This window comes from Pieris napi, chromosome 15, assembly GCF_905475465.1.
Source record: "Pieris napi chromosome 15, ilPieNapi1.2, whole genome shotgun sequence".
NCBI lineage: Eukaryota > Metazoa > Arthropoda > Insecta > Lepidoptera > Pieridae > Pieris > Pieris napi.
Genome location: NC_062248.1, coordinates 10,077,218 through 10,089,908, shown reverse-complemented (window position 1 = coordinate 10,089,908; position 12,691 = coordinate 10,077,218). Strand labels below are relative to the sequence as shown.

General features: G+C 33.1%; 1 protein-coding gene across 1 annotated transcript in view; it reads right to left on the bottom strand.

Annotated features, from left to right (window-relative positions):
- The window catches only part of LOC125056663 (ras association domain-containing protein 10), a 103,377-nt gene that overhangs the window by 51,225 nt on the left and 39,461 nt on the right, over window positions 1–12,691 (bottom strand). The window contains exon 3 of the mRNA XM_047659908.1: window positions 31–116. The gene's annotated coding sequence lies outside the window, so the exon portion shown is untranslated. The remainder of the gene's footprint in view (window positions 1–30; window positions 117–12,691) is intronic.

Sequence of the window (12,691 nt, the reverse complement as noted above, 5' to 3'; positions counted from 1 at the left end):
AATCGAATTTAATATTATAACAGTACTTACAAGTATTGATGAAACTATGAAGTATTTATTTTTGTATTATATTCAACATCCACGAACATTTAGTGTATATAAATGACGCTGCTTGCCTGAAACAAAAATAATTTTAATCAAATAAAACTGTTGAGGAAAAACACTAGAACCTAAGTTAGACATATTTTGATATGTTACTTAAAATTAATAAGTTAATCCCAATATTTCGATATCATGACATTACAGACACTATTAAGATTAAGAAATTGTTTGAACGTCCCAATTCCAGCATCAGTCATTAAAAATTTGTTATCAGTTTTACAGAATAATCTTGCAGAACTTGGTAACAATTATATTATTACCGTATTTTGATATGAATAGGCAGTGAATAGAGTCTGGCTAATGAAAGAAGATAAATAAAAAAGTGCGGCAAATTCAAAAAAGTTTAGTATTGTACCCCGTTTATGTATATAAAAGTTTGACATATTTTGTGGATTAAACTTACTTGATACTTGATTTTATTTTATTATTTTTTGCATACTGTATTTCTATGAAATTAAATACTATACCTATTTAGTATTTTACTATTGATACTTAAAATGACTAGCATTGCATGGAAAACTAAAACTATATTTATTATAAAACACAACTTTATTCGGAATAATCAAATCCTGCGAAAGAAACGAAATATTCTATCAAATAAAACAAAGTTTGGGTATTAAACCTGTTAACTATTCGGAAAAAATATATAAGAGAATTAAAAATGAGAAATTGCATGAAGTATCAAGACAATAAATCATACTAACCTAAGAAATTCAATGACATTCTGTGTTGCCATCCGAAAGTTTTCAATTAATTCAATTATCTTCTTTCGACTCTAGAAGCTAAAAATAGTTTTACTTCAAATACCAACGGCGTCAATAGATGGCGTTACATGACAACATTTCAAAGCTCTAATCATAATGTCAAATTGTTATCTGTCATCTTGATGTGTTCGAAACGTCACTCGAAACTTCTATGTAAATTATTTACCACGTATTAATACAATTTCCGCGGGTTTTTAAGTTTTGTTGCTAAAATCAGTATTAAGACACACAACGGAATTGTATAATGTATAATTTTATTTTTATGTATCCTTTATTAGTTAAGTTTGTTTTTAGTTCCTGTTTAGTTTTTTTCTTCTTAATAACCATATGTAATATATATTTTTGCACTTATTGCCTACCTTATCAAATTTAATACATTTTTTTTCTTTTCTTAAAGTGGTTGCCTGGAAAAGATCGCTCGAAAGCGATAAGGCCGCCAGTTGCCCTACTTTACATTTAATTATGTTAAATTGTTATATTGTAATGCAACGAAGTGTAAATAATAAATTTATAAACAATTATTATACTCCACAGGTGTTGCGTATTAGCAATTGTAGATAGTATAATGTAGGACTCAGAAGATTAGGTTGCAAAACTAAATCTCAAAATGATTGAAACAAAAAGCGTCGGCAGTGCAAATATGTAAATTTTGCACGCTTATTCCACGGATTAAATCGCAAACTACCACAGATGTTCCCACGCAGTGGAAGCACTCAAATTAAGATAATGAACAAGATTTTAAAACGCCTTTGCGGATTGGAAATTTCTTCCGCAATAAATGTAATACCTGTACTAGCTCCGCGGTTACTTGACCGACAGTAGTTACTGAGATTACAGACCAAATAAACTGTTTAGCTTTATCAGTACAATATCAAAACTGTAAAGAAATGACCTGACTTATTGTCGCTTTTACTATTTCACACCCCTTCTTCATACAATACAAGACAAACCCAACTATTTCAAATTCCTCGGTCTAATACAAACTATGTACGTAACTCAGTCATGTACCAAATCAAAATGTTTAAAAATCAATACAAAAACTCTAGTACCTTTCATTAATTATGGCTTTGTTATTCTTCCTTTATATTTTTACTTTATATTAAATATATATTTTCAATGTCTTTTATCAAAGTCAAAAATAATTTCTTCATATAGGTAACACAATGTACACTCATGACCGTCAAAAAGAAATATACAATAAATGCTTCTAATTTTACATTTACTGCCAGTTCTCAAATAGGGCGTAGAACGGAAGAGAAGAACTGGAAATAAACTCTGTAATTGTTGTGTATAATGTAATTGTTTGGATATTGTTTAAGGAGCAGCTGTAGGAAAACTAAATAAATAAATAAATGATGACTAACTAGCGATTTTTTTAGTAAAACTTTATAAGTAAAAGCTTAATATAGGTAGCAACACGTTAGGCCATTTAACAACAGATATAGCTTACTTCCGCCGGAAGTTACAGTGATTAAGGTACCGTTTTTGCAATGAGATAAGGCATGGCAGTAAAAATATATTTGCACTTATTCATGACAACGGTAAATGAACTTTTGACAATACTAGTTATTTTAGAAATTACTCCAGTGTTTCCTTATTCTTTATAAAAAGATAGCTTTTAATAGTAAAAATCGTTAGAAATTGCTATAAAGAGAAAGACCAATCAGGCGATAGAAGTACCTCCTAAAAAATCGTAGGTGGGTATAAATAGACCCGATAATTTAAAAATTCTGTCCAACAGTTTCGTTATAGTGTTCCAAACATTATCGTTTAAGGTCACAGAATTAAAAAAAAAACTTTCGCATCACTAGTGTTGCCTGGAAAAGGTGGGTTGGTGGGTTGTGGTTGCCTATGTGGGTTTTGGCCTCAGATTGCATCCGTATCTATGATTTTATAGATAGCGATCTATGCCTGCTATCTATTGCCAATTGATAGGTTGAAAGTCGCACGCCATTAGGCCAACATTGCTGGAAATGACTTAATATTATGCTTACTACCCACAGAGCTTTTAACTATTACAATAAATGCAAGAAGTGAACCACAAAAACTTATTAAAACTTTATTTATTTTATTTATTAACACTTCGTTGCAGAAACATAATACAATTGACATAATGAAAAAAGGAGTACAACTGGCGGCCTTATCGCTTTCGAGCGAAATCTTCCAGGCAACCACCAACTACTTTATAATTGATTAACATTTACACAAAGTTTATTTAAATATTCGTTCGTTTTTATCAAATAAAAAACCCTAACTGACATATGACATTGTCTAAGAACGTCAAACGTCAAATCTAAGACTTTCGCATGTACAATGATAATTTAATGTGTAGTTTTTCTAATTCGTCTCTTAAAATTCTAAGAACACCTCAAATCTCAAGGGCCTACGTTTAACACTCAATTCACGAGTCGCTTACACCGGCTGAGGTCAATGACCGCTGCTTTATGATTCTCTATACTTTATAGTCTGTGTTTATAGTCTATGATGTTTTGGTTGCAATTTAAGCATTACACAGATAGTGAAATTGGCTATTGTTGTTAAATAAACGAGATATTTTTATTTAACAATTTTATGATAATGTTTTAATTATAATTATAATAAAAAGAAATGAGAATAGTTTAAATGTCTTTTTCAGGCTTCTGTCATGAATTTAGTAATGAAATATTAAAATACATTACTTACAATTTCAAAGAGATTTCAAAGAGATTTAAAAAAGTGGAATTATATTGAGTTTGAGAACGTTGTTTTGTGAATTTAATGTAATTTTTTTCCGGTCAGACATACTTTCAATTATTAATAAGTTATACGTTTCCTGTACCAGTTTTGTCAAAATTAGCGTGTGAATTTATTCCGTATTTATAAAACGGTGACTCACAAAACAATAAGAATACAACTGTATATCAATGATACATCTTCAATTATTATAATGTCATAATTTATTTATTTATTTGTTCCCAAAAATGTATACATTATTTTAACGAAAAACGCGCATCGACTGCGGCGTTACATTACTCAACCGACACAATATGATGGGATTTTAAATTGAATCATTACATGTGATGAAAACTGGATTATGTACGAATATGTATAAACGGAAGTGCTCATCGTAAATTCTGATCCCAGCCGAACAAGCCAAATCAAACCCCAAGTGACCGTTTGATAGACTAGTGCCGGGGTCATTCACTATAACTTCTGGCCAGACGATTACGGCAGATGTCGTTTGTCAGCAACTGCAAACCATGATGGAAAGGCTAGCTGCTAAACAACCAAGGCTGATCAATCGCTCTAGGACACTGCTGCTTCACGACAACGCTAGACCACACACTGCACTGACTGCTACCAAATTAGAGGAGCTTTAATTGGATGTCTAAGACAGCCACGGTACTCCCCGGACCTTGCTTCAACAGATTACCATTTTGTTCGAAATTTTGATAACTTCTTGCAAGGTAAAAACTTCAACAATGATGGGGCAGTCGAAACCGCCTTCATGGATTTTATTGATTCCCTTCCGAATTTTTTTTTTAAATAGAAATCAATGAACCTATAAGTTGACAAAAGTGCATAGATATCAATAGTACTTTCATTAGTTAAATATATTTAAAAAACATCAACTTTTCTGCCAATTTCATATGTAAGGACCTAATATTAAACATAGAACAGTTGGCCAAATGGCAACTCTAATCCCTAAGGTTGTAGGTTCGATCCCCAGCTGTGCACCAATGGACTTTCTTTCTCTCTATGTGCGCATTTAACATTGGCTCGAACAGTGAAGAAAAACATTCTGGCGTGTGTCAGGCACAGAAGGCTGATCACCTACTTGCCTATTAGTTTAAAAAGAGTGGCGGAGAGTTTATTGCCAGTTCTTCCCTTCCGTTCTACGCCCTTGATTTGAGAACTGGCAGTAAATGTAAAGTTAGAAGCATTTAATGCATATTTCTTGTTGACGTTCATAAGTGTACATTGTGTATGTGTGTGTTATCTATATGAATAAATGATTTTTGACTTTGACTTTAGTTGACAAATGATCGTGAAACATACAGAAATCTGAGGCCCAGACCTAAAAAGGTTGTAGCGCCACCTTATATATAATTTATAGATATAAATGCAGACATAATGCTATTGACTGATATGTCCTTTTCATCACAGCGTTGACAGTAAAGGACAAATGTAAAATATAAGTTATTTAAATACTGTTAAACATTTAAATACAAACACTTGGCCTAACCTGGTTCTGCCTGGCTCTCTCTTGACCTAGACCCTAAGGCTTTAATGAAGGCATTGAAATAGTGCAAAGATATTTATCTAGATAAATTAGCTATTGTAAGTTATTTATTAGGTGAAGCCAAGCTTACAAAATTATAAGCTTGTATTTGAATTGTGGGAGGACTAACACTTATAGTATTGCCAATACTAATATGGGTAATTTATATTTTGTGTGGCAACCCTCTGGGCTATAGCGAGCAGTGTTGGCCTAGTGGCTTCAGCGTGCGACTCTCATCCCTGAGGTCGTGGGTTCGATTCGCGGCTGTGCACCAATGGAGTTTCATTCTATGTGCATTAACATTCGCTCGAACAGTGAAGAAAAACAACGTAAGGAAACCGGCTTGCCTTAGACCCAAAAAGTCGATGGCGTGTCAGGTATAGGAGGCTGATCACCTACTTGCCTATTAGATTGGAAAATGATCATGAAACAGATTCAGAAATCTGAGGCCCAAACCTAAAAGAGGTAGAGCCATTGAACAATATGATATGACTTCCTATATTTATTTGTGCGTTGAATAAATTAAGAAATAGATGATTTCACTGCAATGAAAATAAATTTAACGCAATATTTGTTCCACGAAATATAAACGAATTATTATAATAAATAATATCCCAAAGTTTGAATGCATAGCTACTGCAAACCTACAAAACTGAAACAAAACTAATTGTAAAGAAATAATTCTATTTTTTAGATAAGATTCTGTAGATTATTGATTATCTATTATGTGTTAACTGATGTTTCAATTAATTTGTTTGTTAGTCTGTGTAAAGTTGCAGTTTTGGCCTGTCGTTAAAACTTTTAATTCGAAGATTTTTTTTGTTAGATTTTGGATTATAAAAGAAATAGGATAAAAGTGATTGTTTTCAAATAAAATAAGTTTTGTTCCTAATGTTTCCTTTGTTCATAAAATACATATTTCAGCATCACATTTGAGTTTCATTCATTATATGTTTTCATACAGAGTACACTCAAAAAATCTTATATAAAATTCTTATGTCACAATGTTCGTTCCCATACTCCTCCGAAACGGCTCGACCAATTCTTATGAATTTTTTATGCATATTCAGTAAGTCTGTGAATCGGCTACTATCTATCTTTCAAACTCCTAAGTCATAAGGGGTGTCCACCCCAAAAGTATTTATTTTTATTTTTTAGACAATTTTTTTTATTTTTCTATTGTACAACATACAACCCTTAATTTTCATCTACCCTCCACGATCAACCCTTTTTTTATTTGTTAATTAAAATCTTATGACTTCAACTCTGAGGTTTATATATAGAAAAATTCACAGAAAAACTAAAAAAGTTTTCATTCCAGAAAACCGTAGTCTCTGGGGTAGCATAGCAAAATTATTCATGTTGGTATGTACTAAAAAGGTAGGCTAAGTAAAATCACATTAAGGAGAAATGAAGTTCGCGGGGACAGCTTATATACATATATATTTTCTTTACTTAAATTTATTACCTAATATTACACATCGTAATGCGATATGCAATTAATAAAACATTTTAATTATATTTATTTTTATATACGTCAGATCGCTACGGCATTTATCTTATTTCTTCTTATAAGTGAAAATCTACGCGAACGTAAAGTGAATGAAATTAGAATGATTCACTTGTCCCACTTATTTTTTCACACAAAAGCCTAACAATGAGAATAATTGATGCGATTCATCACTTTTCACTCCAACGAGCTGACAAATCAGCTTCGAACCGCAACAAAAGGTTGTGGTCACTATTTGAGTATTACCTCTGGGAAAATGGCTTAATGGGTGAGAAAATATAAAAGGAAATCAATCGATGATGCATAAAGGTGATATCAGACGGTTCATTTTTTGTTCATTTTCACCTTTCATTCGGTACATTTCACTCGAAATGAAATGTCTGAACAAAAAATGAAACACGAGTGCCGAATGAATTCATTAGTGAACCGATCCAACAGTGTTGGATATTGGCATCCGGTATCTTTCATTCCCACTCCGAATGAACGAGAAATGAACGGTCTGAACACTGAGAGAACGTTCATTCGGATTCGGCCATTTTGTTACGAGTCCTGTAGCCGACGGACATCACATTGTCGACGAAGTTATAACTTTTTTTAACTTTTCTTCAAATTTACTTTCATCCATTCGAAGATGATTACAATATGAATCAGGATTTCAACGGCTACTTCTCTCAACAATGTATTGGAAGCTCCTAATCAATTTCTTCTTTCAATCCATGGTCGCACCCACCACCGTCGACGTTTTCTTTGCTTCTTTTTTGTCAACTCTTTGGTTAAATGATCACAAATTAAACTAACTCCAAGACGTACGACTTCATTCGATGACATATTTAAAAGAAAGAACAATGAATGTTCATTTCGTCTAAGCCGTGTGAACATAGAATGAAAAAAAATGAAGCATTCACTCGAGTGAACAATCATTCGAGTGAACCGTCTGATATCACCTTAACTGATGTCAAAATGTTCGTTCCCATACTCCTCCGAAACGGCTCGACCGATTCTTATGAATGTTTTAATGCATATTCAGTAAGTCTGAGAATCGGCTACTATCTTTTAAACCCCTAAGTGATAAGCGGTGTCCATCCCAAATTTTTATTTTTTTGACATTTTTTTTTTTGTTTTTATATTTTATGACACAAAAATGTTTCCTAGAAATAATATTATACATGGCAAAACAACGTTTGCCGGGTCAGCTAGTATATAATAAAAATACATTATATTCAGTCAAAACCGTTTCCGACGACATACCAGTTTTATTGAACAAAATCAAAGGTATCTGAATTCTATTGTATTAGGTTCGTAATAACAACGCTATCGGTATTAGTCCCTTCGATGACGTTATAACAGATTTTAACTATATTATTTATTCATATTACTAAACGTTAACACTTATGAACGTTAGAAATGGTAAAGCAAACACTTCTTAATTAACATTTACTGAAATTTCTCAAAGAGCGTAAAAAGGTTTTCACTGTTTTGTTTTGTTTTTTTTAACAATCGTACTTGCCTTAAAATAGGAATAAAATATATAATACTTTATAGGTTATTTAAAGTTTACGCTGTCAAAAGTAGAATGCCGAAATACATTTCAAGCCATAAACACAATCATAATGTTTCTATCAAACTCGTAATAATTTTATCTCGCATCTATTCTGACTCATATTGTATCATTAAAATGCAAATCCGGCCATGTTGCCGTCGCCATACGTAACCAACGCACGCGAGCGCTGAATTTTTTATTTGTATATTATATATACATATATTCTGTTTATATGTTATATTAAAGTATGGCAATACAGCGAGGAAATGTTGCCAGCGTTAAAAGTACACTGCCACTGGGACCCAACTTTCAATTAATTTGAAGTATTTTTAATATTGCAATGATTGTAATGATTAGGTTTTATATTATACTAGTGGACCCGACAGACGTTGTCCTGCATGATATTTCAAGCAATTAGTAAAGCAAAGTATGAAACTACCGACTGCAGCGCCATCTGGCGGGCTGATTTGTGAATCTAAACCATTCCAACCATTCAAGGGGATCTGCCCCTTGAACACACACAAAAAATTTCATCAAAATCGGTCCAGTCGTTTGAGAGAAGTTCAGTGACATACACACTCACAGAAGAATTATACATATAAAGATTAGTTACTAATAAATCCAAAAAGTCGACGGTGTGTTAGGCACAGAAGGCTGATCACCTACTTGCCTATTATGATGATCATGAAACAGATTCAGAAATCTGAGGTTCAGACCCTAAAAGGTTGTAGCGCCACTGTTTTTCTTTATTAGCTATAAATTACTTAATTTTTGCAGTTGTTTTGCAGGTTCTTTCGAACGAATAAGTATCGCACGGCGAGCAAACAAAAGCATGGGACTAGTGCTAGACAGGCTACTTCTCATTGCAATATTTGTTTAAAAATAAGTGTTGTTTGATGATTTGCTATTTTAAAAGAGTACCGAGAGTTTTTTACGCCGGCTTTTTCTCTCGGCCTACACCCTGCGTCTTCTTTGCCGATGAGTAGGGATGCCTACAAATTCAAATTAATTGACGTGGATTAAGTGATACCTGTATCTTATATTCCATTATAAACATATTTTATTTTCATGCTCAGAACTGATATTTTTGTACGGAACAGAGTCTCGGTCAATTCGTGCATTGGACTGAAAATGATAGAGGCATTTGAGATGTGCAGAACCAATCAGTCCATTCTTAAGCAACTAAAGATTACCACCAGACTGTCAACTATCATTTACAAACGGGTAAATGACTACATTGGCCATATTGCCAGGATAGAATCGGATAGTCTCGACAAACTGGTAATGCTGGTGACTACGAAGATAAAGATTGTGTGATTATAGCTATCGGGTGTTGACTGTATGGGAAAGATTCAGAGTCGACATACGTAAGTCATACTTAGCATGTTCTTACCGTAAGACGGCTCTTAATTTAAGTACACTTTACACTTCACTTATAGCAGTCGAATCATATTTTAGTCAATAATATAGATTTGAATAAATTAAAATCTCTGTCATGATATAATATTCAATACATTTGATCGTTATAAAGCATAGCCGCACGTTAATGTCCGCAGGAAACAGGCGGGAGCGGAAGTGACGTCAGGCGGCGCGCGCGCTGACGCGTGAAGCCCTGTACCTGTTGTAGCCTAGGAGATAGGTACGAAATGTTTATTCTTTTTCTACCTTTCATTATAAAAGACTAAAAATTTGCTTGGCCAACGTTCAGTATAGCCCTACTTGTATGTGTCTATGTCATTAGAACATTATGTCACAATTATAGTGATATAATGTACTATGACTAAACATGAAATTCAAAGTTTAAACTTTCAAAATGTTGTCCTAACAATAATTGCGCAAAAGCAAATATTTCCATGTTTCGGGTAGGAGAAGGTTGTGGAGATGATCGTGAAGCGAAAAACATACTACGTTAATTGTTTTTACAGTATTGTATCAAGAGTCAAGAGTAAAATATTTATCTAAAGATAAATATATAACGAATTGGGACGACGCAAAAGTTTGTCGCCTGTATACGTAAAGTCGCATATCTCGAACACGTTTTGCGTCATCATCGATACGACTTGTTGCAGCATATAATAGGGCAAAATTCAAGACAAGGGACAGGCTGGTAGAAGGAAGAAGCCGTGATTGCGGAACGTACGGGGATGGACCGGCATAACATCCGCCAAGGAGCTTTTTAAACTATCAAAGATATCCAGCAATTCATGTTGTTAACAGCCAACCTATAAAATGGCACCAGGAGAAAAAATATGTAAATAAACGGTACAACTCAGCTCCGAAATACGCCATCATAAATTGTTCATGCATAGGAACGTCAAATCCCTTTTTGTCAATAAAATCTGTCAAACAAAAATCAATAAAAACTTATTTCACTACTGCACTCCTAAAGAATCGATGAAAAATTTAAAATCGTATGAAAATCGTACACTGTTATTAATAAATGAGTACGGCTGAAGATTTGTATGTTTTTGAAGACTTCAGAAAAATATTGAAAATTTGCTTATATAATAAATATCATATAAAAATTAGGTCATTATCTCCTAAACTCCCACCTGGCGTGTATATTTATATTTTTTCCTGAGTCTAACGGTTTCAAAGGATCAGTAGCAGGTGGTTGATATAGTTATAACTTAACTGTAGGGAACGGTTTTATTGTTAAAATCTTGATAATGAATGTTTTAAAAATTAATCAATGGCGCTACAACCTTTTAGGTCATGGCCTCAGATTTCTCTATCTGTTTTAATATCAATTTTCTATCTAATAGTTGTCTATTACCGTACTTGTGTACGGCGTGGATTTTTGGGTCTGAGGCAAGCCGGTTTCCTCGCGTTCCTTCACTGTTCGAGCGAATGTTAAATGCGCACATAGAAAGTCCATTGGCTGGGGATCGAACCTACGACCTCAGGGGTGAGAGTCTCACGATGAAGCCATGTAGACAACACTCTAATGAATATTTTATACTCCTTAAAAATAAATTTTAAACTGTAAATATAACTAATCCTGTATATTTTATAACTTCTTAACGATATCGTTTAGGCATTGTCTTTTTAGGAATTGCAATCAACAATGTAATATGTATATCCAGTCTGGGTCTAAAAACACGGCCAATAGACACAATTTTTGAAGTTATACTTCTTTTGGCGCGTTAGGGAAAAAATATGAGTACATTTTTACGATGCGCGCGCACACCGTCACAAAAAACGGACACCCTGAAGTTAGCTATAGTTTTATCTATTGTCGTTTATTAGTGTAGTTTTTTCTACAAACGTAGAATAACATTTTTGAAAAGATTTTTATCTTGTTACGCCAAAGAAGTATAACTTCTAACGCGTGTACATAATAAAGCACACACACGTTTTTTTTAGATATAATTTTATTTATTTACTTTGAAATACAGGAACTTGAGAGTTCAGCGATCATACTTTGCAGTGGTTTTTAATTATGTGCTTAACTCCTCTTAAGAAGCAAAATACGTAAACAGCCCGCCCACGTCACAGAGCACATCTAAGACCCAAATATTGACATGTCAACCTATGTATATCCTTCAACCTGCCTGCTGTCAGAATCATTGTCTTATTGGTGGAAGTACTAAGACTATTCACGAACATTACCTTAGTTTAAGCTATTCATTAGTATATATTACTTATTAGCCATAATTATTGTATAGGCTAGATTGTAATTCATGTATAATCGCACTCTTTTCTGTATACTTTGTAGGAAAAAAAGTGATACTAACTTGAGAGTTTTGCCCCCAAATTTAGGTGGAATCAAGACGTCCAGGGGTACATTTTTAGGGGAAAAGTATCCCCTAAATTCAAGATTTTTTTGAGGCATGAATTTATCCTATTGTATAATAATATTGTTTACATTTCCGGTTGATGAAAACGTCTATAACTAGTGGAAATATTGAAAAACCCGTCTTCGTAACAATATCCGAACTTACAATATCGTCTCGAATCTATCCAATAAACTAAACCAAATATAAACTCCGAACTATAACTGAAATATGAAAATGCTAAGCCAAGATGAAAATATAAATACTACTTGAATATATTTTTAATAAATATTTGCTATTACATCACTTATTTGAAGTCGAATAGGAGAAACATTCTGTAGGAGATTGCATCGCTGATTAGTGGAAACTATAATATCAGTTGATAATTATATTTAAATATTTTTACCGTATAATACATTCTCAGTTTCGTTAAAATATTCTTTCAAATAATTACTTCTTGCTAAGTGACTTGTCGAGTTATCTTGAAATAAGTCAATTACATCCTATTAGCTACCGTTATTTAGTAGAAATGGTTCTTATGGAAATCAACAGGTCAAAGATTCTGTGTCTCAATACATTTATACAATTTCTTCCGTGTCACGTGTATTAAAAACCTTTATAATTAAACTAGCGGCCCGTCCCGGCTTCGCTCAGGTGGACATTTATTTTTAAACAATTTTGTAGATATTGATATTATCATAAATTTTTTTGTTCTAGATTAAATTTTTTCATGAATAG